The following is a 27,229-nucleotide window of genomic DNA, read 5'->3' as shown; positions in this document are numbered from 1 at the left end:
TCCCCCCTGTCAACCCCACCCAGTTTCCAAGACCCCCCCCCCCCCCACTTCGCCTCCTTATTGCAGATTTGTATGCAGGCTGTGACCTGGGTGGCTACAAAGCAGCGCACATTATTCTTGATCATTTCTCTGCCCCCTGCGATGCCAGTTATGAGGACAGATCCCTTAATGATGCTCCAACTATTAACACTGTTTTATGTCCAAATGTCTCCCTCATTTTCCAAACCAACTGGTCAAATATAGACATAAGAAACACGGGGATGAGCAGCAAGATCATTTTGGTGAAATCATCCGCAAGCTTGTGTAATTGCGGTAATATTTCCAAAGTAAAAGCGCAGCGTGCTCCAGATGTTGCCAGCTGTATTTTTTTTACTGATCATTTCACATGAGGTTTTGATCTGTTTTTAAGCATATTTTATGTAACAGCCTGATGAGGTTGTCAGAAAGAGGCCAAAACAAGTGTCTTGAGTTGAAACTAAAGGGGATTTGTCCATTTACATTTTCCTTCAGGCCCATTTCTTTAGCATAAGTCACCAGTAACAATGTTTGTTTGTTTGTATCTTGGTACACTGCAAATTATTTGGTTTTTTAAAAAAATTAGAAATGCATAATTTATCCTGTTTTTAAGAGTTAATTTCATATTTTAAGTGTTTGACATGCTGATTTCTAGATTTAACAATTTTGATTCAAGACATCTTGTCAAGTGAAGATAATTTCCCTTAGATTTAGTGTTTTTGTCTTTTTAGATGCCCCCTTTTTTGCACTGTGTCAACTGTGGGACCTTATATGTAGACAGGTGTGTGCTTTTCCAAATCAAATCAAAATCAAATTTATTAATTTATATAGCGCCAATTCACGATGAAATTGTCTCAAGGCGCTTCACACAACATAAAATTAGTTAGTTAGTTCCCCCCTGGCAGATCCCAAGCAGGCTGACTGGGTGACTATGAGGAGGAAGCGTAGTTCTAAACAGAAGCCCCGTGTACACCGCCAACCCGTTCACATTTCTAACCGTTTTTCCCCACTCGACGACACACCCGCCGAGGATCAAACTCTGGTTATTGGCGACTCTATTTTGAGAAATGTGAAGTTAGCGACACCAGCAGCCATAGTCAATTGTCTTCCGGGGGCCAGAGCAGGCGACATTGAAGGAAATTTTAAACTGCTGGCTAAGGCTAAGCGTAAATTTGGTAAGATTGTAATTCACGTCGGCAGTAATGACACCCGGTTACGCCAATCGGAGGTCACTAAAATTAACATTAAATCGGTGTGTAACTTTGCAAAAACAATGTCGGACTCTGTAGTTTCTCTGGGCCCCTCCCCAATCGGACCGGGAGTGACATGTTTAGCCGCCTGTTCTCCTTGAATTGCTGGCTGTCTGAGTGGTGTCCAAAAAATGAGGTGGGCTTCATAGATAATTGGCAAAGCTTCTGGGGAAAACCTGGTCTTGTTAGGAGAGACGGCATCCATCCCACTTTGGATGGAGCAGCTCTCATTTCTAGAAATCTGGCCAATTTTCTTAAATCCTCCAAACCGTGACTATCCAGGGTTGGGACCAGGAAGCAGAGTTGTAGTCTTACACACCTCTCTGCAGCTTCTCTCCCCCTGCCATCCCCTCATTACCCCATCCCCGTAGAGACGGTGCCTGCTCCCAGACCACCAACAACCAGCAAAAATCTATTTAAGCATAAAAATTCAAAAAGAAAAAATAATATAGCACCTTCACTGCACCACAGACTAAAACAGTTAAATGTGGTCTATTAAACATTAGGTCTCTCTCTTCTAAGTCCCTGTTGGTAAATGATATAATAATTGATCAACATATTGATTTATTCTGCCTAACAGAAACCTGGTTACAGCAGGATGAATATGTTAGTTTAAATGAGTCAACACCCCCGAGTCACACTAACTGTCAGAATGCTCGTAGCACGGGCCGAGGAGGAGGATTAGCAGCAATCTTCCATTCCAGCTTATTAATTAATCAAAAACCCAGACAGAGCTTTAATTCATTTGAAAGCTTGTCTCTTAGTCTTGCCCATCCAAATTGGAGTCCCAAAAACCAGTTTATTTGTTATTATCTATCGTCCTCCTGGTCGTTACTGTGAGTTTCTCTGTGAATTTTCAGACCTTTTGTCTGACTTAGTGCTTAGCTCAGATAAGATAATTATAGTGGGCGATTTTAACATCCACACAGATGCTGAGAATGACAGCCTCAACACTGCATTTAATCTATTATTAGACTCTATTGGCTTTGCTCAAAAAGTAAATGAGTCCACCCACACTTTAATCATATCTTAGATCTTGTTCTGACTTATGGTATGGAAATAGAAGACTTAACAGTATTCCCTGAAAACTCCCTTCTGTCTGATCATTTCTTAATAACATTTACATTTACTCTGATGGACTACCCAGCAGTGGGGAATAAGTTTCATTACACTAGAAGTCTCTCAGAAAGCGCTGTAACTAGGTTTAAGGATATGATTCCTTCTTTATGTTCTCTAATGCCATATACCAACACAGTGCAGAGTAGCTACCTAAACTCTGTAAGGGAGATAGAGTATCTCGTCAATAGTTTTACATCCTCATTGAAGACAACTTTGGATGCTGTAGCTCCTCTGAAAAAGAGAGCTTTAAATCAGAAGTGCCTGACTCCGTGGTATAACTCACAAACTCGCAGCTTAAAGCAGATAACCCGTAAGTTGGAGAGGAAATGGCGTCTCACTAATTTAGAAGATCTTCACTTAGCCTGGAAAAAGAGTCTGTTGCTCTATAAAAAAGCCCTCCGTAAAGCTAGGACATCTTTCTACTCATCACTAATTGAAGAAAATAAGAACAACCCCAGGTTTCTTTTCAGCACTGTAGCCAGGCTGACAAAGAGTCAGAGCTCTATTGAGCTGAGTATTCCATTAACTTTAACTAGTAATGACTTCATGACTTTCTTTGCTAACAAATTTTAACTATTAGAGAAAAAATTACTCATAACCATCCCAAGACGTATCGTTATCTTTGGCTGCTTTCAGTGATGCCGGTATTTGGTTAGACTCTTTCTCTCCGATTGTTCTGTCTGAGTTATTTTCATTAGTTACTTCATCCAAACCATCAACATGTTTATTAGACCCCATTCCTACCAGGCTGCTCAAGGAAGCCCTACCATTATTAATGCTTCGATCTTAAATATGATCAATCTATCTTTGTTAGTTGGCTATGTACCACAGGCTTTTAAGGTGGCAGTAATTAAACCATTACTTAAAAAGCCATCACTTGACCCAGCTATCTTAGCTAATTATAGGCCAATCTCCAACCTTCCTTTTCTCTCAAAAATTCTTGAAAGGGTAGTTGTAAAACAGCTAACTGATCATCTGCAGAGGAATGGTCTATTTGAAGAGTTTCAGTCAGGTTTTAGAATTCATCATAGTACAGAAACAGCATTAGTGAAGGTTACAAATGATCTTCTTATGGCCTCGGACAGTGGACTCGTCTCTGTCCTTGTTCTGTTGGACCTCAGTGCTGCTTTTGATACTGTTGACCATAAAATTTTATTACAGAGATTAGAGCATGCCATAGGTATTAAAGGCACTGCGCTGCGGTGGTTTGAATCATATTTGTCTAATAGATTACAATTTGTTCATGTAAATGGGGAATCTTCTTCACAGACTAAAGTTAATTATGGAGTTCCACAAGGTTCTGTGCTAGGACCAATTTTATTCACTTTATACATGCTTCCCTTAGACAGTATTATTAGACGGTATTGCTTAAATTTTCATTGTTACGCAGATGATACCCAGCTTTATCTATCCATGAAGCCAGAGGACACACACCAATTAGCTAAACTGCAGGATTGTCTTACAGACATAAAGACATGGATGACCTCTAATTTCCTGCTTTTAAACTCAGATAAAACTGAAGTTATTGTACTTGGCCCCACAAATCTTAGAAACATGGTGTCTAACCAGATCCTTACTCTGGATGGCATTACCCTGACCTCTAGTAATACTGTGAGAAATCTTGGAGTCATTTTTGATCAGGATATGTCATTCAAAGCGCATATTAAACAAATATGTAGGACTGCTTTTTTGCATTTACGCAATATCTCTAAAATCAGAAAGGTCTTGTCTCAGAGTGATGCTGAAAAACTAATTCATGCATTTATTTCCTCTAGGCTGGACTATTGTAATTCATTATTATCAGGTTGTCCTAAAAGTTCCCTAAAAAGCCTCCAGTTAATTCAAAATGCTGCAGCTAGAGTACTGACGGGGACTAGAAGGAGAGAGCATATCTCACCCATATTGGCCTCTCTCATTGGCTTCCTGTTAATTCTAGAATAGAATTTAAAATTCTTCTTCTTACTTATAAGGTTTTGAATATCAGGTCCCATCTTATCTTAGGGACCTCGTAGTACCATATCACCCCAATAGAGCGCTTCGCTCTCAGACTGCAGGCTTACTTGTAGTTCCTAGGGTTTGTAAGAGTAGAATGGGAGGCAGAGCCTTCAGCTTTCAGGCTCCTCTCCTGTGGAACCAGCTCCCAATTTAGATCAGGGAGACAGACACCCTCTCTACTTTTAAGATTAGACTTAAAACTTTCCTTTTTGCTAAAGCTTATAGTTAGGGCTGGATCAGGTGACCCTGAACCATCCCTTAGTTATGCTGCTATAGACGTAAACTGCTGGGGGGTTCCCATGATGCACTGTTTCTTTCTCTTTTTGCTCTGTATGCACCACTCTGCATTTAATCATTAGTGATCGATCTCTGCTTCCCCTCCACAGCATGTCTTTTTCCTGGTTCTCTCCCTCAGCCCCAACCAGTCCCAGCAGAAGACTGCCCCTCCCTGAGCCTGGTTCTGCTGGAGGTTTCTTCCTGTTAAAAGGGAGTTTTTCCTTCCCACTGTAGCCAAGTGCTTGCTCACAGGGGGTCGTTTTGACCGTTGGGGTTTTACATAATTATTGTATGGCCTTGCCTTACAATATAAAGCGCCTTGGGGCAACTGTTTGTTGTGATTTGGCGCTATATAAAAAAATTGATTGATTGATTGATAAAAAAAAAAAATTAAAATTTAAAACACAATAAAAAGATGACCATAAAAGAAAGACAACCATAAAAGAATACAAGAATTCCAAATGATGTCCAATCAACTGACTTTACCCCAGGTAGACTCCGGTTAACCTGTAGAAACATCTCAAGGATGATCAGTGGAAACAGGATCCACCTGAACTAAATTTTGAGCTTCATGGTAAATGCTGTGATTTCTTAGTTTTATATTTTTAATAAATTTGCAAAAATCTCAAACGTTTTTCACATAGTCATTATGGGGTGTTGTGTGTAGAATTTTGAGGAAAAAAATTAATTTAATCCTTTTTGGAATAAGGCTGTGAACACTTTCTGGATGCACATTACTACAGCAGGTAGCTCAGTGGGCAAAGAGCTGGCCCGCCAACATATAGAACTGGGTTCAAATCCCACTCCTGCTACTTTTCCGTGTCCTTGGAGAAGACAATGAATCTGCATTGTCCCAGTCCACCCAGCTGTGAATGGGTGTTGGCTTTGACTGGGGGAATAATCTTTGTTGGACTGTCATCCAACACAGCCTACACGCTTCAGCCTACAGAATCTGGAGATGAGCACTGGCACCAGTGGGCTGCAGGACCTATATAGGGCTTCTTGCAATGCTTGAGTTTTTGGATGTTATGTGATTTGGGTAAGTGTTTGCCTTGTGGTTAGAGAAGCAGCCTTGTCAATGAGGGTCACAAATTTGATTCCTTAACTATGTGGCCAAAATCTGTTTTTGCCCCCACCATCATTACAGTCATGCACACTGTATTTATGGTTTTACATAAATCCAGAGCAGAGACCTGATTTAAATGTTTTGGCATGTTTCCATTTAGAAATGTCAAACTCATTTGACGCTGTCCATATTTGAATCCAAATGGCCACATTTTCTGTTTAATGAACTTGCCCTTTGACATGTCAGAAACATGACCATGGAGGATAAATTTCTATAACATAGCCCACATAACAGATTTTCACTCACTCTTCACCTTGAAATTATGCAAACAAATTCAGTGCAGATAATGATAGTAAAGAGTTCATTACACCCTGAAACATTTAGATTCTTAAATCAAGTTTCTAACCTTTCCAGAAGTAAAGATGTATGCTATTTTATTTTTTAAAAATTGGCCATTTTTTGACATCTTGTATGTCATCTTTGATTTACAGTAGTGTTCAGAATAATAGTAGTGCTATGTGACTAAAAAGATTAATCCAGGTTTTCAGTATATTTCTTACTGTTATATGTTAAACAAGGTACCAGCAGATTTAGATTTACACATATTGAACAAGACCAAGCATTCATGATATGCACACTCTTAAGGCTATGAAATTGGGCTATTAGTAAAAAAAAAAAAGGAAGGTCTGGGCGGCTTTGCTTGAGCTACTGCCCCTGTGACCCGAGTCTGGATAAAGCGGAAGAAAATGGATGGATGGATGGGCGTGGAAGAAAATGGAAAGCAACCATCAAAATGGATAGAAGAATAACCAGAATGGCAAAGGCTCACCCATTGATCAGCTCCAGGATAATCAAAGACAGTCTCGAGTTACCTGTAAGTGCTGTGCCAGTTACAAGACGCCTGTGTGAAGCTAATTTATTTGCAAGAATCCCCCGCAAAGTCCCTCTGTTAAATAAAAGACATGTGCAGAAGAGGTTACAATTTGCCAAAGAACACATCAACTAGCCTAAAGAGAAATGGAGGAATATTTTGTGGACTGATGAGAGTAAAATTGTTCTTTTTGGGTCCAAGGGCTGCAGACAGTTTGTGAGACGACCACCAAACTCTGAATTCAAGCCACAGTTCACAGTGAAGACAGTGAAGCTTGGTGGTGCAAGCATCATGATATGGGCATGTTTCTCCTACTATGGTGTTGGGCCTATATATCGCATACCAGGTATCATGGATCAGTTTGGATATGTCAAAATACTTGAAGAGGTCATGTTGCCTTATGCTAAAGAGGACATGCCCTTGAAATGGGTGTTTCAACAAGACAATGACCCCAAGCACACTAGTAAACGAGCAAAATCTTGGTTCCAAACCAACAAAATTAATGCCTTGCAAATGTGAAGAGATCATGAAAATCATGGTTATACAACTAAATACTAGTTTAGTGATTCACAGGATTGCTAAAAAAAAGGCAGTCTGACCAGATCATTTCCAAAGTGAACGCTGTGGTGATGTGGGACCGTCGTGTGACTGTCTGAGAAATTGCGGAAGAGGTGGACATCAGTACTTTTTCGGTACATTCCACTGTGACAGAAGATTTGGCCATGAAAGAGTGGCTGTGAAATTCATGCTACTGCTGACGGTGGAGCAAAAGCGCCTCCATGTTGAAGTCTCACAGCACATGCTGTGACATGCCCACCTCTTCCACAATTTCTCGGATAGTCACACGACTGAAAAGTCACTGAAAGCCGTCTGAATCATCCGAATGGTTTCCACCTGGCTGTTGCCCAGTTTCTGGCAAAATTTGATGTGGCGCTGCTCCAGTCGTTCCGTCTTTTTCATTGAAATGAAAATCTGCTGAGCGCACTACACATGTCCCACACAAAGGCTGCTTACCAGGAAATGATGCAATCGACAGGTGTGAAAAAGTTCACACATGCGTACGAAGGTTCAAGGTTGGCTCATGCAAGCACACGTGATTCAAATCCATCAGGATTTTGCTAAAAATAAAAAGGTCCGATACTTTTCTAACAGACCTTGTAGTCACATCTCTGGGACTTGTAGGATGTGATTCTACACATTTTTCTGAGCCAATCTTGAAAATTTCAGCTCATTCTGCAAAAATTTCCTCATTTGACTAATTTTGTTTTGCTCTTGGACTAAAATCCTTCTACAATACAACTAATTACATACATGCTAAAACAATTTGAAGCCCATATACACATTTTTGTTACATAATTGCCACAATTGTTTGTAATTTGGAATTCATGTTCTGCATGTTCAAAGACTGAAAGTTTGCAGTTTTCAGAATGTTATGCTGCGAGGTATTTATTAACCTTGACTTTTATGAGTCAGACTTTCTAAACTCTTCATACGAACACGGTGTCCACACATATGGGTGTTTGTATGCAGAGCGAGATTACGTTTGTTGGGTGTCTCTTGCCACAGTGCCAGTGTTGTCGGTCCATCCAGGGCCCCACATCTTGTCCTAGGCTCATCCCTCTGTCTGTGGGAAGTCGAGTCCCAGCACCAGCCTGGCTCGGAGCCAACGTGGAAGCTGTGATTAAATTCGCCTGCCTGGCCTGGACTACCCCAGCATGTTAATCACAGGAGAAAAATATTACAAACATGGTGGAATATTTTGATTCCAAACCAGACTAGACATTTCAGTGACTGCAAATTCACCATACGCTGGCATCCTGAATTATCTGACACAAGTGTACTCAAACGTTAAAAACAGTGGAGGGCTGCAGGAGAATCAGCGTGACTTTGACTGGAGTTTGGTGAAGAACGATGCCGTTTAAAGTCCATCTGGCTCCTGATGCTTCATTGTTGCATCTTATTTGTGTCATAAGTAAGTTGGCTTCAAAGAACATGTGGGAAGCACGATAAATGTTGAACAATGTAAACAACTTCTCTCGGTTGGGAATGCTCTGCCCCCCCCCCACCACACCGCTCCCCTTCTCCATTCAAATTGATATGTGACCTCAATTTGACAAATTAAAAAGTTATGATGCAGGAACCTGATGCCAAATGCGACCTCCCTGAAGTTTTGTCTGTTTGTCAAATGAAAGTTCACATTTAATGGGTTTTGTAGAAGCGAGTGGGAGCTGCCAAACCGGCGAAGGGAGCAACGCAGAAATGGATCATATTTCTGGTTTCTGCATTTTTTCTTAATAAACCAAAGCAATATATCAGAATTATGTATAATCACGGTTTTTCAATATTGGCTAAGGGATTTGTGTGAGATGTGTGTAGGAGACAGTAGGCTGTAACCAATTCACTTAGGGCGTACGTATGCATTTGGGCGCCTATACTGGAGCCGACAGACTATAAATTACAATGATGAATTGGCTGATCTACTAAATCTTGGAAAACAGACTTTAAAAGACCTGTCAGTCATTCTTTCTTTGCACAGTCTTAATCCTTTTCTACTTTGCAGGGGGGCGGAGCCCATATCGGTATAATTAAGGACCTTAAAAAGCAATATATACGTCTCCAGTTGCTCATGGAGCTGTCTACTTTTACTAATATGTGCAAGAATGAAAATGGCTATTTGTGAGAGAGGGAGATGGGGGGGGGGGGGGGGGAGAGAGCGAGAGAGAGCGAGCATGGAGAATTAAGGCATTGTTTAGCAGAGTCGCTGGTAATCAGCAGGAGTTGGACATGTAGAGATTGTTGGTGGGGCTGGAGATCAGGGGTCCATACTATCATTGTCTACTCCACTGGAGAGATCTCCACAGGGGGAGAGAGTGCCCCCCCGGTATTCCTCCTGACATCCATCCACACCTCCTCTCATACATTCCTCACATACTGGCACCATTGGCCTGTCCATCTTCTCCTCACTCTGCTTCTGTTTCAGTCTGACTTGGAGTGATATCTTACTTCACATTGCTGAAAAGGTCTGTGTACGTCTCCGTGCACGGCTGTAAAGCGAGCATGATTGAAAACGGTCAGCGGTATAAAATGACCTGCATACGTTTGGTCGTTTGACAAAAGTCTTGATTATGAAACTAGAATTGTGCAGCGTGATTATATCTGAGTGTACGGAAATTTGTCTCCTCAAAACTGAAAAACTTGAGCTGTGTTCACGTTATCATGAGGAACACAGCGTGCACGTGGTGTGTTGTGTATCTGCAGCCCAGTGTCAGGTTTTTTCCGTGCGTCACGAAAATGCTCTATTTTCGTACCCTTGTCACAAACCTGTAGATTAATGTACTTGTCTAACCCAGTCCCTCGAACTGCTGTGAGGCTGGGTTGGTATCCATGTGGGAGGTGCACGACAACTAAAGTTCAGATTTCATTATCTATCTAGCTATCAATCTAGTTACAAAGAGGTTGACATTTGGCAGAACTTCCAGAATTGAGCAAAAAGAAATTGGTTTCCTTTCGGCTGCTTTCTGGAGGTGAGGATGAGGTACATTTATTTGTTGCAGCCAGGTGTGTAGTGTCTCCTTGGCCTTGCCCAAATTTTGAGGTCTTCAGCACTGAGACACCTGCATGCTGGATCATGAGTAGATGTACGACATGCACTGCGGGGGAACGTCAGCTGAGCCTCCCCGAGTCATTTGACCCTCATTGCAGCAGGATCCATGGATTTTTCAGAGAGACCTGGTGTCAGACATCCTGTCGTCACGTTTCTGTGAGGCTCTCAGTTGTCCAGTGGTTTCCATAGTAGAGAAGCTCAGACCCGGCACCATGAGGGGGCGTTTGAAGGCGACGCCCCCTCATGTCATCAACCTATCATCAACCAGAAAAAGAAATGCTGGAAAATATAGCGCCTCGCGCAGTTTCGCGGATTTTTTAGTCCAATTTTGCATGCTTTTTTATTTTTTTATTTTTTTTAAGGGCGCATTGTGCTCTGTGTCCTCATCAAGCAGGCCGGTGTTCTGTCGAGATGACGGGACACCTGTTGCGGCACTGCAAAGGGAGAGTGCGCGCATTGTGTTCTGCATGTTTGTTTATAAGAATCTTCTCGCCCAGAAGAAAAAAGAGCACCAACAACTACCCATAACTGTGTTCTTCACTCGGAAAAAGACACCTGCAGCAAGGTGTGAGTGGAAAAAGGCGTGACAGTGGCGTGGCGCCAGGACGAAAAGTCGCGATCAAAGGAACTGTGAAATACTGGTCAGTCACTATTAATAATTTCTTATGTGTCCAACCTCGTAGGTTGATCGTTAAAATTAATTTGTTAGTTCTAAAAGCCATCATAATTATTTATAGGAAAATGTTCTATTTTTATTTCTCAAACAAATGTTTGGGCCTGAAAACAGGTTAATCTTTTTTTCTACTAAGGTTTGAACTTTGAGAGTGTTTACACACGAGAGAGAGAAAAGTGAAAATGTTAATGCCTGTTTGAGAAAAGTTAAAGTGTGTGTGGGGGGTTCTACAGCCTTAAAATGTCTATAATAATTGTAAAAAAAATGCTGACCACTTCGCAGATTTCGCTTATTGCAGGCTATTTTTAGAACGTAACTCCCGCGATAAACGAGGGACCACTGTATATCTACATGAAAGGTTTATCTTTGACCCGTTGTGTGATTGTCATGTCCAATTGCGCTGTGTTTGCGCTTGTGATGGAGGGCTGTATGTGGGGTTAATCTACTGTCTCGTGTCATTTCTCAGATCAGTTGTTGGTTTGGTTTTGTGGTATGCAGGAGATCACTTGACCGAGGATCTATACGTTCAAATAATAATTAAAAAAATACTGTCATCACTCTTTACTCAGTCAGTCAGTGTCTTACAACGGTGTAGCCTAAATACACGAGCTTTCTAGGAGCGCACCCAATTCATTACGCACACTCAGAGGCAGGTACCCTCCAGTGCGCACTTTTTTGGGGGGGGGGGGTGACCCTGCCCCTGTGATAAACTCATCGCCCCTTTAATATTTTTTTTCTGGCGCGGGCCTGGAGAAGCTTGAATCTTCGACTGGACTGGGTTGCTTGACGTGAGGACGTTTCGCTTCAAATCGCAGAAGCTTCCTCATCTAAAATTCTTGCTCTGGTAGTCTGACTTCCAAGGGTCAGACAGAAGTCAGACTACCAGAGCAAGAATTTTAGCTGAGGAAGCTTCTGCGATTTGAAGCGAAACGTCCTCACGTCAAGCAACCCAGTCCAGTCGAAGATTCAAGCTTCTCTACTATCCTGTCAACCTTTAGCCACTAAATATATATACAACCACGGAAGCACCATGACAATGAAGGCTGGGACCCTTTGTTCTGGACAACCCTCATGATTCCATAAGATCTTCTCCAACTCATCTAGACCCCAGAGGCAAAGCCTCTAGAGATCATTAAGGCTAGTTATAAAAATGGTAAAGTCCAATTGAAGTGCAGCTTAAAGACATGACAAAGGCTGTAAAGCAGAAATACACTGACCAAAGCAGCACGCATTGCTGCAATAATGATCATTTTACCTGCATTAACCTGTCAAAAGATGCTGATGCTTTGCAAGCTTTTAAAAGTTTTTTTATGGGCAAGATTAAATAATAACATATAGATGGAACTGACTGTCTGCACTCTGCGTTCATTTCATCTAATTGCCTGTTTTCTGAAAGCTTATGAATGCACATGTGAACATACTTATTTCTTCAATTCCATATACCAACACAGTGCAGAGTAGCTACCTAAACTCTGTGAGTGAGATAGATTATCTCATCAGTAGTTTTACATCCTCATTGAGCACAACTTTGGATGCTGTAGCTCCTCTGAAAAAGAGAGCCTTAAATCAGAAGTGCCTGACTCCCGTGGTATAACTCACAAACGCGCAGCTTAAAGCAGATAACCCGTAGCTGGAGAGGAAATGGTGTCTCGCTAATTTAGAAGATCTTCATTTAGCCTGGAAAAAGTCTGTTGCTCTATAAAAAAAGCCCTCCATAAAGCTAGGACCATCTTACTATTCATCACTAATTGAAGAAAATAAGAACAGCCCCAGTTTCTTTTCAGCACTGTAGCCAGGCTGACAAAGAGATCAGAGCTCTATTCAGCCAAGTATTCCTTTACCTTTAACTAGTAATGACTTCATGACTTTCTTTGCAAATAAAATTTAACTATTAGAGAAAAAAATATTCATAACCATCCCAAAGACATATCTTTATGTTTGACTGCTTTCAGTAATGCTGATATTGTGGTTAGACTCTTTCTCTCCGATTGTCTGTCTGAGGTTACTTTCATTAGTCACTTCCTCCAAACTATCAACATGTCTATTAGACCCCCATTCCTACTAGGCTGTTCAAGGAAGCCCTACCCGTTAATTAATGCTTCGATCTTAAATATGATCAATCTATCTTTATTAGTTGGCTATGTACCACAGGCTTTTAAGGTGGCAGTAATTAAACCATTACTTAAAAAAGCCATCACTTGACCCAGCTATCTTAGCTAATTATAGTCCAATCTCCAACCTTCCTTTTCTCTTCATAATTCTGAAAGGGTAGTTTAAAACAGCTAATTGATCATCTGCAGAGGAATGGTCTATTTGAAGAGGTTTCAGTCAGGTTTCAGAATTCATCATAGTACAGAAACAGCATTAGTGAAGGTTACAAATGGTCTTCTTATGGCCTCAGACAATGGACTCCTCTCTGTGCTCATCCTGTTAGACCTCAGTGCAGCTTTGATACTGTTGACCATAAAATTTTATTACAGAGATTAGAGCATGCCCATAGGTATTAAAGCCACTGCGCTGCAGTGGTTTGAATCATATTATCTATAGATTACAATTTGTTCATGTAAATGGGGAGTCTTCTTCACGGACTTAGGTTAATTATGGAGTTTCCACAAGGTTCTGTGCTAGGACCAGATTTTATTCACTTTATACAGCTTCCCTTAGGCAGTATTATTAGAAAGCATTGTTTAAATTTTCATGTTACGCAGATGATACCCAGCTTTATCTATCCATGAAGCCAGAGGACACACACACCAATTAGCTAAACTGCAGGAATGTATTACAGACATAAAGACATGGATGACCTCTAATTTCCTGCTTTTAAACTCAGATAAAACTGAAGTTATTGTACTTGGCCCCACAAATCTTAGAAAACTGGTGTCTAACCAGATCCTTACTCTGGATGGGCATTACCCCTGACCTCTAGTAATACTGTGAGAAATCTTGGAGTCATTTTGATCAGGATATGTCCCTTCAATGCACATATTAAACAAATATGTAGGACTGCTTTTTTGCATTGCGCAATATCTCTAAAATTAAGAAGGTCTTGTCTCAGAGCGATGCTGAAAAACTAATTCATGCATTATTTCCTGTAGGCTGGACTATTGTAAGTCATTATTATCAGGTTTCCTAAAAGTTCCCTGAAAAGCCTTCGTTAATTCAAAATGCTGCAGCTAGAGTACTGACAGGGACTAGAAGGAGAGAGCATATCTCACCCATATGGCCTCATCTTCATTGGCTTCCTGTTAATTCTAGAATAGAATTTAAATTCTTCTCTTACTTATAAGGGTTTTGAATAATCAGGTCCCATCTTATCTTAGGGACGTCATAGTACCATATCACTCCAATAGAGCGCTTCGCTCTCAGACTGCAGGCTTACTTGTAGGGTTTGTAAGAGTAGAATGGAGGCAGAGCGTTCAGCTTTCAGGCTCCTCTCCTGTGGACCACCTCCCAATTCAGATCAGGGAGACAGACACCCTCTCTACTTTTATGATTAGGCTTAAAACTTTCCTTTTTGCTAAAGCTTATAGTTAGGGCTGGATCAGGTGACCCTGAACCATCCCTTAGTTATGCTGCTATAGACTTAGACTGCTGGGGGTTCCCATGATGCACTGAGTGTTTCTTCCTCTTTTTGCTCTGTATGCACCACTCTGCATTTAATCATTAGTGATTGATCTCTGCTCCCCTCCACAGCATGTCTTTTTCCTGGTTCTCTCCCTCAGCCCCAACCAGTCCCAGCAGAAGACTGCCCCTCCTGAGCCTGGTTCTGCTGGAGGTTTCTTCTGTTAAAAGGGAGTTTTCCTTCCCACTGTCAACCATTTGCTTGCTCACAGGGGGTCGTTTGACAGTTTGGGGTTTTTTCTGTAATTATTGTATGGCTTTTGCCTTACAATATAAAGCCCCTTGGGGGCGACTGTTTGTTGTGATTTGGCGCTATATAAATAAAATTGATTTGATTTGATTAAGTTTATACAAAATAGTTGATGCAGTCAAACCATCTGTGAGAATGGTTGGTCTTATATCTGTCTTGGAATTGTTACTGCACAATTTTTGGCTGTGTACTGTTCCAGCTGCACACGTTATGTCACAGTGTGTGGCTTCATGTTCCTTAAACATTCTTCCTTTCACATTTTATTTTTCAGTTTTCTTGAAATGCTTTCAACTTGTAATATTTTAACACACACTAAACATCGGTTAAAGACTGAACACACACGTTCTTCTCTCCTTCTCCAGCATACCATTTACTTTTTTAAAGTGTTTGAGAAAATGGAACAAAATTGAATCAGAGGGTCAGTGAATGATGTACTGGATGATTCCTGTGACCTTGTTGACTTTTCTGACTGTTTCCAGTCAGCCTGCTTTGGATTTTTGTCTTCACCTCATCTCCATTAAACTGCTATTTCAAAGTTTGTCTGTTACATTTTACTTCATATTTGCACATTGATCTCATGAGATGACTTCAGATTTCTGTTTAGATGGTAAATGGGCTGGGTTTTTTTATTTTTTTAATATAAAGCAGTTTTCACACCTGATGCAGATGCTCAATGCTCTTGACAAAAATGACACACACACACACACACACACACACACACACACACCACACACACACACACACACACACACACACACACACACACACAACACACACACACACACACACCACACACACACACACACACACACACACACTTTTAGCAACTTATAAATAGTCTGAGGGGGATTGGAACTGAAGCTCTTCACCTCCCAGTGTTTATGCTTTTGTGTTTGTTTACTTTATTTGGTTTTAATGTTTACTTACTTGATTCATTCAAAACAACTTTGTGGGAATTCTTGGCCAGAAATTAGGCCATTATTGGAAAGCCAAAAAAAAAAAAAGACATTTTTACAGCAGGAGTCTTTTGAACACTGGTCACTGCTTTGAGAAATAGTCCCCCTTTTTCCAGTCACACTTAGGATGATACTACCAGCAACATGTTACCACATTTGTCTCTGTTACTGCTGTAAGATGGTGTTACTGTGAAATGTTCATTCTACACTGAAAAAATAACCAACTTAAAAAGTTGTTTCAGTTGGTAAAGTTAGTTGTTTGAACTTAAGTTCATAAGTTAGATCAGTGCTAATTTACAACTTAAGTTCAAACAGCTTAATTTAGATGTTACTAATTGAAACAATTCATTTAGTTGGTTCAAACTGTTCTCTTTTTTTCAGTGTAGTGATTGATTTCTGCCTTTGTCTCTGTCCAAGGTCAAGACGTGAGGAAGACGTGAACTACCAGTAACCAGTACTTGGGCACTGCTGATGCAGTTTGGTGCTTCATCAATCCAACTGTCCATCTATCAGCCCTCCATCTGATCCTCTGAGGAACCACTTTCCCCCATTTGGGTGTGTTTGTTTTTTTTTTTTTTTCTTGCTTGTATATTTAAGCAATCTGCCATTGTGACCACTGGATTGCATATATGTGGGGTTGCTTACATGCAACATTTCTCCCTCTGTATGTTTAACCATTCTGGTTCTCCTTTTTTTTGTTTGTTTGTTTTATGATTGTTTATATGACCAAAGCAGTTGGCCACCTCACTGAGTCTGGTCTGCTTGAGTTTCTTCCTAGGATGTTTTATTTTGTGATTTGGCACTGTATAAATAAATCGAATTCATGCTGCTGCTACATCTCCATGTTTAAAGATCAGTGCTAGACCCTTGAGGGTTCCGAAATGACCCTGTTTTACCCCTTGTTCGGCTCCTGGAGTAAAAATGCCAGTGGTGCAGAAGAGATGATGCAAAATGCACCAAATGCAAAGAGAAAACTGAGGAGTTCAAACGTAAAAAATGCAGATGAATTTGGCACATGGCAAACAGTTTGCTTCTTGTTCTAGGCTTCTTCAACGCTGCACTTTCTGCTACTGTATCAGGTGCTGCCCCCGGTGGTGAACAAAGGCGAATAGCGGAAGCACCAGTATGCTGCAGCACAGTAGTAAAAACCTGAAGGTGGTCTCTGGTCTTCATGGAATATGAATTTAAAGGTATGTCATTTCTGTCTTTTTTTTAATTTACCATGATGCCATCCAATACAACTGTACTGGATGGTGATTTGTTTAATGCAAATTGTTCCATAATAAATCATCTCTGAATCGTATTGTAGCCTGTGTATCCAGATAAGTCTTATTGTTAGATTTGCACATCCATATAAAGAAATCCTTTGTGAAAAATTTGCATTATTTGTGTTGATCTGTACATTGTTTTCCCCGAAGGTGCGTAACAGGGTCTTAATATTAAACCCAGCTTACATCAGCTAAACCAAACATACTAGATGTGATGTCTGTTTGCTTTTCTCAGGCAAAATGTTCCTCTGTCTTAATGACCATCAGTCAATACAGTCAATGACAGCCATTCCCGTCTTATCAGTATTCATGTGGGAAATAGTCAGCTTTCTAATTAAGTGGATCAGAATTAATCAAGCAGCCATTCGCTGCGGCTGCGTGTCAGAAGACTACGCAGTTATCACTAAAAACAACACACTTTAGCACATTTAACCACACATGGCGAGTGAGTGTGTGCGCATAATTACAGCCGGTGTAGACGTCAACAGCGTTGCTGCGTCTGTTTCATACATGTCATTATAAAAGTCCATTAAAACTTCATTAAGTGGGTAAAGACGGTGGTGCAGTTGTGTTCTTAAATGATCTAAAGATGGTTTGTTTTTGCAGCTTGTTATTTATTGCTGCAGAAACCATGATGTTCTCATTTTTCCCCGAGGCCATCAAATATGGCCGTCAGGTATTGTGAAGGCTTTTCGTCCGTCCGTCCGTCTGTGCTCATTGGAAGTCCAGTCCTTTTATTGCCAGTCTCTTGAAATTCACAGGGAACATTCTTAGGACACAGACATTGGTCAGATTCAAAGATGGCTAACCTTGATGTATTTAAAGAGGTTTAAAGTCACATTCTGTTTCAGTGTGATCCATTTTGTGTTTGAGTGAAGTGGGTGACAACCAGTCGCAGTAGGACTGCACCGTGATGTCACTTGTTGTTTCTTTAAAACCGCTTTGTTTGTGTGTTTATAGACATGTTTTTCATATATTATGCAAAAGCTAGTGAGAAATAACACTTCTAAAACTGTTTTTGGAACCTAATAACACCTCTGAACTTAATTACAAGACATTTTGTAGAGGTTAGCATGGCAACTTCACTTCCTGATGTAGCTACTAGCTAACAGCTTCATTTCTGGTATATAATGTAAAAGCTAGCAAGAAATAAACACTTGTAAAGTTAAAACGCTGTTTTTGTAACCTGATAACACCTCTAGAGTCATTTACAAGACATTGTGCGGGCGTTAGCTTGCATGCTAATTTTTGCTAACTCAAAGCTAACGTCCTGTGGAGTTACATTTGTCTCATTAATAACTGCAAATGCACAGAGGGTGATCTACAATTATGCCTTGATTTGCACACATGAACAAATGATGATTTGATTTGTACATCTACATATTCTATGTAAGACAAGAGGATCTTAATAATTAATTAAATAACTGCAAATTATAACCACACAACGCTCTCATATGGCTGAGGGTATTTTAGCATTGTGTTATATTACTTTATTGTTGTTGTTAAATGTGGAGTGATGGAACTGTAACTCTGTCTGCCTGTAAACTTGGCATTTAAAGATGCTCTTGCAGATTTTGGGAGCTGACTAACCTTTTGGAGACGAGGTTTGTTCTCTTTGGTATTTCCTTTGGGTGCCTTGTTGTCGCTTGTTTGCGTGCACAGTATGTACACGCACAGACAGAATGTATCTTGGTGTCTTTGTTTTTGTTGCATGAGCGCCTCCTCTTTGGCGGTGCCACGCCATCCCCCAGCTGACCTTTGAATGTAAAGTGCGTGTTTGAAGATGCCATCTTGCATCAGAGCAGAGAGGCTGCTGGGAAGCGACCGCCGTGTTGCAGGGAATGAGGGAGACGATTCGGAGGTGGGGAGAAGCCGTCTGAGCGACCCAGCCAGCCTTTGACCTTTTAATGAAGCCTCTATTACTGACATCCACTTTCGCTGTGTTTTGTTTGGGACTTAACCCTCATTGAACCTCAGTCTTTGTTGCCCCCCCCCCTCCAACCCATCCCTTGCTATCCTCCATGTCTTATCCGTAACCTCTTCTTTGAAGTGTTTTGGTTTCCTGTCTGCTTCCACAGGACGTGGGGATTGAAATGAGCAGAATCGTGATGCTGATGACATTTTATAGATTCCACATTCCTATTTAATTTCAAGGTTCTCAGTCATCCAGTAAGGAGATATTTAGATGTTTACACCAACTGCATTCCATTATGAAGGCTAAGAAGAAGCGGAGCTGACCAAAGTACACCTGTGGACAGGCAACCATGAAAAATGAAAACTTGCCTTTGATCCCGTTTGCTTATTTCTGATTCTGAAGGCAAACTTTAGATTCTGAATCTGACAGTCTTCTAATCTCTTTGTCATCACTCAGCTTTGACTATGATCCTGACCTTTGATTCTAATTGCTGACTTGTCATTCTGATCACTGAACTTTAATCCTGAACCTGATCTTTCAATAGTTGACATTCTTTGATAATCACCCAACTTTGTTCCTGACCTTTTAATCCCAGTTGGCTGCTTTTCCATCCTGATCACTCATCTTTGATCCTGATTGGACTCCTTTAATCCAGATATTTCATCAAATGTGCCATTCTTTGATAATCACTGATCTTGATTATGATCCTGACCTTTGATCCTAATTGCTAATTTGATGTCTTTGATCCTGACTGCACATTTTATTCATGAACCTGATCTTAATCAATGTGCCATTCTTTACCATCACCCATCTTTAATTATGTTGCTCACCTTAGATCTCAATTGCTGATTTGCCACCTTGCTCACTCATCTTTGATCCTGACTGCATGCCTTTAATCATGATCTAGCATCAAATGCACCATTATTTGCTTATCACTCATCTTGAATTATAATCCCAACCGTCGATCCTAATTGTTGATTTGCCATCCAGACCACTCATCTTTGATCCTGATTTGTGCACCTTTATTCCTGAACCTGATCTTTGATCAAATTTGCCATTTTAATCATAATTCATCTTTGTTGCTGAACTTTGATCATATTTGCTCACTGGCCATTTTGATCACTCATCTTTGATCGTGACTACCTGCCTTTGATCCTGAACCCAATATTTGCTCTTCTTTGATTATGGCACTGAATGTTGACCAAATTTGCTAATTGGCCATCTTGTTCACTCATCTTTGATCCTGAATGCACAGCTTAAATCCTGAAACTCATCTTTTATGTTCCTAACTTTTGATTCTGGTTGCTGTTCCGTGGTCCTGTCATGGCTTCCGTAATGAAATGAGTAACATTTTCGTGACACCTTTTTTTTTTTTCTTTTTTTTTTTTTACTATTTTTAACCCTACCCTTAGTGATAATGTTGTTCATTAACTTTATTGAGTTTTGTGTGCGCTTCTGTAGGATTGTTGAGGAAAACTCAGCCAACTCTCACATTTTTGTTGTGGCTTCCATAATGAAATGAGTAACATTTCATGATGCGTTTTTCATTATTATTATTATTATTATTATTATTATTATTATTATTATTGTTATTATTTCTAACCGTACTCTTTGTGATAATGTTGTTCATTAACTATATTGAATTTTGTGTACACTTCTGTAGGATTGTTGAGAAAAACTCAGCCAACTGTCACGTTTTTATCGTGGCTTCAGTAATGAAATGAGTAACATTTTCATGACGCATTTTTTTAACTATTTCTAACCCTGCCCTTAGTGATAATATTGGTCATTAACTTTATTGAATTTTATGTACGTTTCTGTAAGATTGTTGAGGAAAACTCAGCCAACTGTCTTTTTTTTTTTTTCCGTGGTCCTGTCATGGCTTCCATAATGAAACGAGTAACATTTTCATGACGCATTTTTTTTTTTTAATTATTTCTAACCCTGCCCTTAGTGATAATGTTGGTCATTAACTTTACTGAATTTTGTGTACGCCTCTGTAGGATTGTTGAGGAAAACTCAGCCTCACTTTTTTTTTTCATGGTCATGTCGTGGCTTCCATAATGAAATGAGTAACATTTTCATGATGCGTTTATTATTTCTAACCCTGCCCTTAGTGATAATGTTGGTCATTAACTTTACTGAATTTTGTGTACACTGCTGTGAAATTGTGGAGGAAAATTCAGCCAACTTGCTCTTTTTTTTTTTTTTAATCCGTGGTCCCGTTGTGGCTTCAGTAATGAAATGTTAGTCATTAGGATGAATGTTAGTCATTAACTTTTGCGTACGCTACTGTGGGATTGTGGGGCAAAAGCCAGCACTCTGTATCCACTGGAATCCTGTAGAAGCTCATTATCCTTCTGTGCACGTCTGTTGTGACAGTGAACTGCACATCAAGTCTCTGGCATGGTGTATTAGCGGAGAAAATGATGAAAAACAGAGGAAAGATGAGTTGAGATGGCTTGTTTACACAGCCCAGTGTACTGTGACCTTAGGCAGTGCGTGGCACCACCCTGCATGTGACCTGTGACATCACAAGCAGAAAATGGCATTGAATCCTATTCTCCGCACCGTCCCAGAGAGCCTTTTGCCTGTGAGTCGCCTGCTTTGCCTGTGGCTTACTGGCACACTGACCTCCTTCAGATATCACTTTGTGCTCCTGCGTGTCTGTGCCACCCCCGCTCCTCTACGCTGCCATCAACTCGTGTCCCGGCTGTTATAAATAATTCATTGACCATTGGAGGCCTCGGAGCAGAAAAGCACTTGTTGCTGCCTTTCATGGCACCAGACAAGCAGCCACTTAAACAGTCTTTACACACAAGATTACAACTCTGTCAAAGCTTCCAATTAACATGTTGCGGCAAATCGATGAGAAGCACGACTTGAACATTATCCTGTTACGTCAACATGCACAACTCTTCCACCTGACTACTTTTTTTTTCCTGTGCAGTCTGCTGCACCTACATTTCTCCTCCAGTCTGTGCCCAGAATCCAGGGAGTGGGTGATGGAGCCCCAAAAACCCCCTCATACCTATGCTTTTAACACCAATCTGCAGTCTGCTTCTGCTCTGTGTCATTCAGACAAAAGAAGGGGAGCACAGGAAACGCAAATCAAGAGGAAGCGAGGGAGAGGAGACGGAGGATCAGGACTTGGGAGGTCAGATCTGCCTCTAGACTCCTGAGGAGAAGTGTCCGGTAGCACCTGCCTCATTACTGTCCACCCCCCTCCGACTGACGTAACCCCGCTAACCCTGAAGAATATACATTAGCTGTGGGCCATACCTATGGGCCATGCCAACACATTTGTACAAGTTTTTGTCAATTAACTAATTCAGAAGTGAGCTTCATTATTCCTCTGCCCTTAATTGAGATAACAATGCAAATTTCCTTCATTAACTGTGACATGGACAATTTCTCCCAGGCTCCGTGGGGACACTATTATATTCAGAGCCCACAGAGCAGGTTGCAAGGTGTCATCAGATATTCAAATGGCACGGTGGTTTAATTGAAGTAGATAAAGCGTGTCCGGACGGGTTGGCGGAGGACACTTGGAGCGCACGCTTGGTCATTTTTCTTGGCGTGCCAGGATGTGGCTCTGTGAATTACTTTGATCTCTGGACTTCAGGTAATAGAGGTATGCGGGTGCATGTTAAGGTATGTCAAATAAAGGTGTGAGTGTGCACAGCTAGTGCCCCCCCCACACACACACACACCCAAACACCAGGCAGCTGTTTGCAGGCCCCTGTGCGATCCCGAGGGGCTCAGAGGGAGTGTGTTGTTGGACTCTTGTCTTTTATGGCAGCAGCAGTAAACATGACAAGCTGTTTGGAGACCATCTGTTTCCAATGGCTGCCGCATGGTAACAGGGAGTTCAACTTGAGACGTAATCGGTGTCTGTCTCTGAGGGAACAGCCCCGTTTCCCAGCTCCTACAAGAGGATGCTGACGTGAGACAGAAAGGTAGTCCACGGAGTTGAACTTGGCATGTGCCATCCACCATCAAACAGCATCCCAATGGACCTCCAGATACACGTATCACCACACGTGTGCACGGGGATGCATGTGGAAATCCAGAGGAAAAAAAACCACAGCTGTGCACGTTCTGTATGCACACAGAAGACACACAAACACCTCAGGCCATTAGGTGAAGCAGAATTATGAGAGGCTGTCCCAGAGTGGGATGGACTGAGTCAAGTTGGTTGTTGTCAAAAACACTGGTTTCCCTCTGCACCTTTTTTGCCAAATTGGGATGAAAGATAATAGTCACACTGCTTAACACATGCCTGATTGATCACTGATGAACCTGCGTCAAAACAAAGATCATTAACGTGTGTCTTTCTGCAGAAACTCAAAGCATGGGAGATTTTATGACCTGATCTGATGTGCACGTCGAAGCGTAAGTCGTCATGAGTGTAAACGAGGACAAATGTATGACCTGCACTGGCTGGCTGTGGTCCTGGTCATGGTGATGTTTTGGGCAGACCAACACAGATGCAAAAGTGTTTGCCAATTTTCCAAAGAGAAAACCTTGCTCCAGAAACCTCAGTATTGCAGACACACATGGAGACACCCTGATGTTTTAGTATAAATCACTACATCCACCACAGAGGAATGACTGTGCTGTGCAAACACTTTAAAAGATGCCTACAAGGTCGAGAAACAGCTCCACATCATGTGCCAAAAGTCCTCAAGCAACAATAGTATTTATGGGTGTGTGTATACACAATCTATAATTTGCAATCAAGGTGACATTACTTATTGATTCAAGGAATAAGCTATTTTCAGGAGGCAGAAATGGTGGCCAAGCTTTTAAGTGCACTTGTTTTCAGTGGGAAAGGTTCCCAGTTAAAGGCCACCCCGGCCCATTCTCCATGTGGCATTGCATCAGACAGGGCGTCTGGCACAAACCCTGGGGTCACCTCAGCAGATCTGATGCAGATCTGTATGTTAATTTGGCACAAGTGAAACAAGGGAGAAACCAAAGAGACTTACTAGTGTCCAATAACGGACCTTTCAGACAGACCTTAAATGTCTGCAAATTAAAATTCTTCATCATCTTCTTGTTCTTCATCATAGGTGGTTACATCCAAATATGCACACTATATCAAAGGCAAAAAGCAGTACGCACAATCCGTAGGGTGCCCCAGTGCTCAGTAGGCATTTAGTAGTCGTCAAATGGTACCCAGATGACCTTCTATTTCCATAGTGCACAAATGAACTACACTATGCTATCCCATGATGCAGCTGCAGCATGGTAACCAAAGAACAACTTTCCAGGAAAAATTAAATATGCTCAACCTCATGAAAACTGTAGCAGCGTCCAAGAGTGTGTTACATTGTAAAAATATACATCAGCAGCCATTAAAAAGTTTGCCACTGCAAAATATATTGTTCTTGTCGTACAACCCCAATTCCAATGAAGTTGGGACGTTGTGTAAAATGTAAATAAAAACAGAATACAATGATTTGCAAATCCTCTTCAACCTATATTCAATTGAATACACCACAAAGACAAGATATTTAATGTTCAAACTGATAAACTTTATTGTTTTTGTGCAAATATTTGCTCATTTTGAAATGGATGCCTGCAACACGTTTCAAAAAAGCTGGGACAGTGGTATGTTTACCACTGTGTTACATCACCTTTCCTTCTAACAACACTCAATAAGCGTTTGGGAACTGAGGACACAAACTGTTGAAGCTTTGTAGATGGAATTCTTTCCCATTCTTGCTTGATGTACGACTTCAGTTGTTCAACAGTCCGGGGTCTCTGTTGTCATATTTTGCGCTTCATAATGCGCCACACAGTTTCAATGGGCGACAGGTCTGGACTGCAGGCAGGCCAGTCTAGTACCCGCACTCTTTTACTACGAAGCCACATTGTTGTAACACGTGAAGAATGTGTCTTGGCATTGTCTTGCTGAAATAAGCAGGGACGTCCCTGAAAAAGACGTTGTTTGGATGACAGCATGTGTTGCTCCAAAACCTGGATGGACCTTTCAGCATTGATGGTGCCATCACAGGTGTGTAAGTTGTCCATGCCATGGGCAGTAACACACCCCCATACCATCACAGATGCTGGCTTTTGAACTTTGCACTGGTAACAATCTGGATGGTCTTTTTCCTCTTTTGTCCAGAGGACACGACGTCCATGATTTCCAAAAACAATTTGAAATGTGGCGGCAGTGTTTCTGGATGTTGTTGATGTATGGTTTTCACTTTGCATGGTAGAGTTTTAACTTGCACTTGTAGATGTAGCGACAAGCTGTGTTAACTGACAGTGGTTTTCTGAAGTGTTCCTGAGCCCACGCATTAAGATCCTTTAGACAGTGATGTCGGTTTTTAATGCACTGCCACCTGAGGGATTGAAGGTCACGGGCATTCAGTGATGGTTTTTGGCCTTGCCGCTTACATGTAGAAAGTTCTTCTCTTAATCTTCTGATTATATTATGGACTGTAGATGATGGAATCCCTAAATTGTTGAGAAACATTGTTCTTAAACTGTTGGACTATTTCTTCACGCAGTTGTTCAAAGTGGTGATCCTTGCCTCATCTTTGCTTGTGAAAGGCTAAGCCTTTTGGGGATGCTCCTTTATACCCAATCGTGACACTCACCTGTTTCCAATTAGGTGTTCTTTGAGCATTCATCAACTTTCCCAGTCTTTTGTTGCCCCGTCCCAACTTTTTTGAAGCATGTTGCAGGCATCCATTTCAAAATGAGCAAATATTTACACAAAAACAAAAAAGGTTATCAGTTTGAACATTAAATATCTTGTCTTTGTCGTGTATTCAATTGAATATAGGTTGAAGAGGATTTGCAAATCATTGTATTCTGTTTTTTATTTACATTTTACACAACGTCCCAACTGCATTGGAATTGGGGTTGTACATGAGTATTCGCACATGCATCAGCTTACATAGTACACCCAAATTATGTCCCTACTACTTGCTGACTTTCTTCTAGTATTCAATATAGGTGTGGTTGGGCAGTCTGTATGTACTATTAGATGTTAATTACGTACTAAGTGTTTGGATGCAGGCATCTTCTTCATCTTCATTGTCTAAATCATATTATTATTATTACTGTAACAACAGGAATAAGAAGGCTTGAGGCGACACAATTAAACATGTACATTTTGAGCTCTTTGAAGGACTTTCTTTTGGACTCACGTCTGCTTGAGGGTTTGTCAGCAAGATTACTCAAAAACAAATTGGAAGAATGGAATACTGCGATGTATCCAGCAACATACCAAAATGGATCTTTAGAACTGAGAGAAGAGGGTCAGTGGTATGTACAGAGTTCTTTTCTAGTTTGATACTGTTTTTATTGAATGACCCCCAAAGGATCTAAGACTTGGTTTACTTTTTGTCTATATATTAGCCTAATTATTCCTTTAAAAATAACTTGCTTTCCTATCATTACCCTTCACAAACAGCCGAGTCCTGCCCGGCTTTAAGTGTTTTCCCTTTTCTTTCTGCTTTGTCACTTCACTCTCGCTGAACGTCATCGCCAATTAACGAGCTGCTGCACCGCGCCATGATTACAGCTCACTACATTTACATTGAATAGGTCATTGAAACCCAACTAAGTGGAACTAATGTGGGACAGAATAGTGGAGGGTTTGGGTTCAGTGCTACACATGCCCTCCGCTCTCCAATCAGGAATCTGTTGGGTGGAAGAGAGACTGTTTTTAAATCTGGCTTGTGCTTCAGTAAGGGGATGTGACACTGAACGCAGGGGCAGGGGCGTAGGTTTGCATATGGACCATAGGGACAAGTCACAACCATTATTTTGGGATGGCAAAATAGTCACTACCAATATTTAGCATTTTTGTTTATATAACAAAATCATTCACTATTTTTTTGCGAACTCGATACTATAATTTTAGTCGTCACGTTTTGTGTTTTCGACGTGCCAGTGTGACAGGGTTACCCATGTTGCAATTTCATTGGCTCACGTTCTTCTCACATGGACGTAAACAAAGCGCATCTCGTGGCAGGCAGTGCTTCATTTGTAAGTGGGAGGTCCCGGAGCGCAGAGGATGGGTGGCTCCGGTGCAGTGTTGCCAGATGTACGATAATTATCGTATTTGTACGATAGTTTGCCCTCTGTACGATGTACGATCAATAATGGGAAAAAATCCAAATGTACGATAATTTCAGTTGTTGCCCAAACACGCATCTCTCTCTGACACCCAAGAATCATTTTGCAGGCGTTGCACTCAGGCGGCATCAAAGACACAACACACACAGGTTTGGCCGCCCGGGACAACGTCATTTGAAAGCCCGCCCCCTCTCATACAAAGTAATGAGTTCCATCCAATCTGTGCCGTGACAGGAAGATTCCCCAA

The 27,229-nt window shown here is 41.1% G+C and overlaps 2 long non-coding RNA genes across 2 annotated transcripts in view; one reads left to right on the top strand and one right to left on the bottom strand.

Moving 5' to 3' along the window:
- Positions 1 to 27,229, top strand: part of LOC117524205 — a 283,790-nt gene that overhangs the window by 117,293 nt on the left and 139,268 nt on the right. The window lies entirely within an intron of this gene.
- On the bottom strand, positions 6,987 to 26,785 carry LOC117524206. Its single transcript, XR_004564738.1, has 3 exons — positions 26,775 to 26,785; positions 21,762 to 21,773; positions 6,987 to 7,186 (listed from the first exon to the last, which is right to left on the bottom strand). It is a non-coding gene; the product is annotated as an uncharacterized LOC117524206 (long non-coding RNA).

The sequence above is a fragment of the Thalassophryne amazonica genome, chromosome 14 (genome assembly GCF_902500255.1).
Source record: "Thalassophryne amazonica chromosome 14, fThaAma1.1, whole genome shotgun sequence".
Lineage (NCBI taxonomy): Eukaryota > Metazoa > Chordata > Actinopteri > Batrachoidiformes > Batrachoididae > Thalassophryne > Thalassophryne amazonica.
Note: the sequence above shows the minus strand (reverse complement) of the source record. Positions and strands in the feature narration are given on the sequence as shown.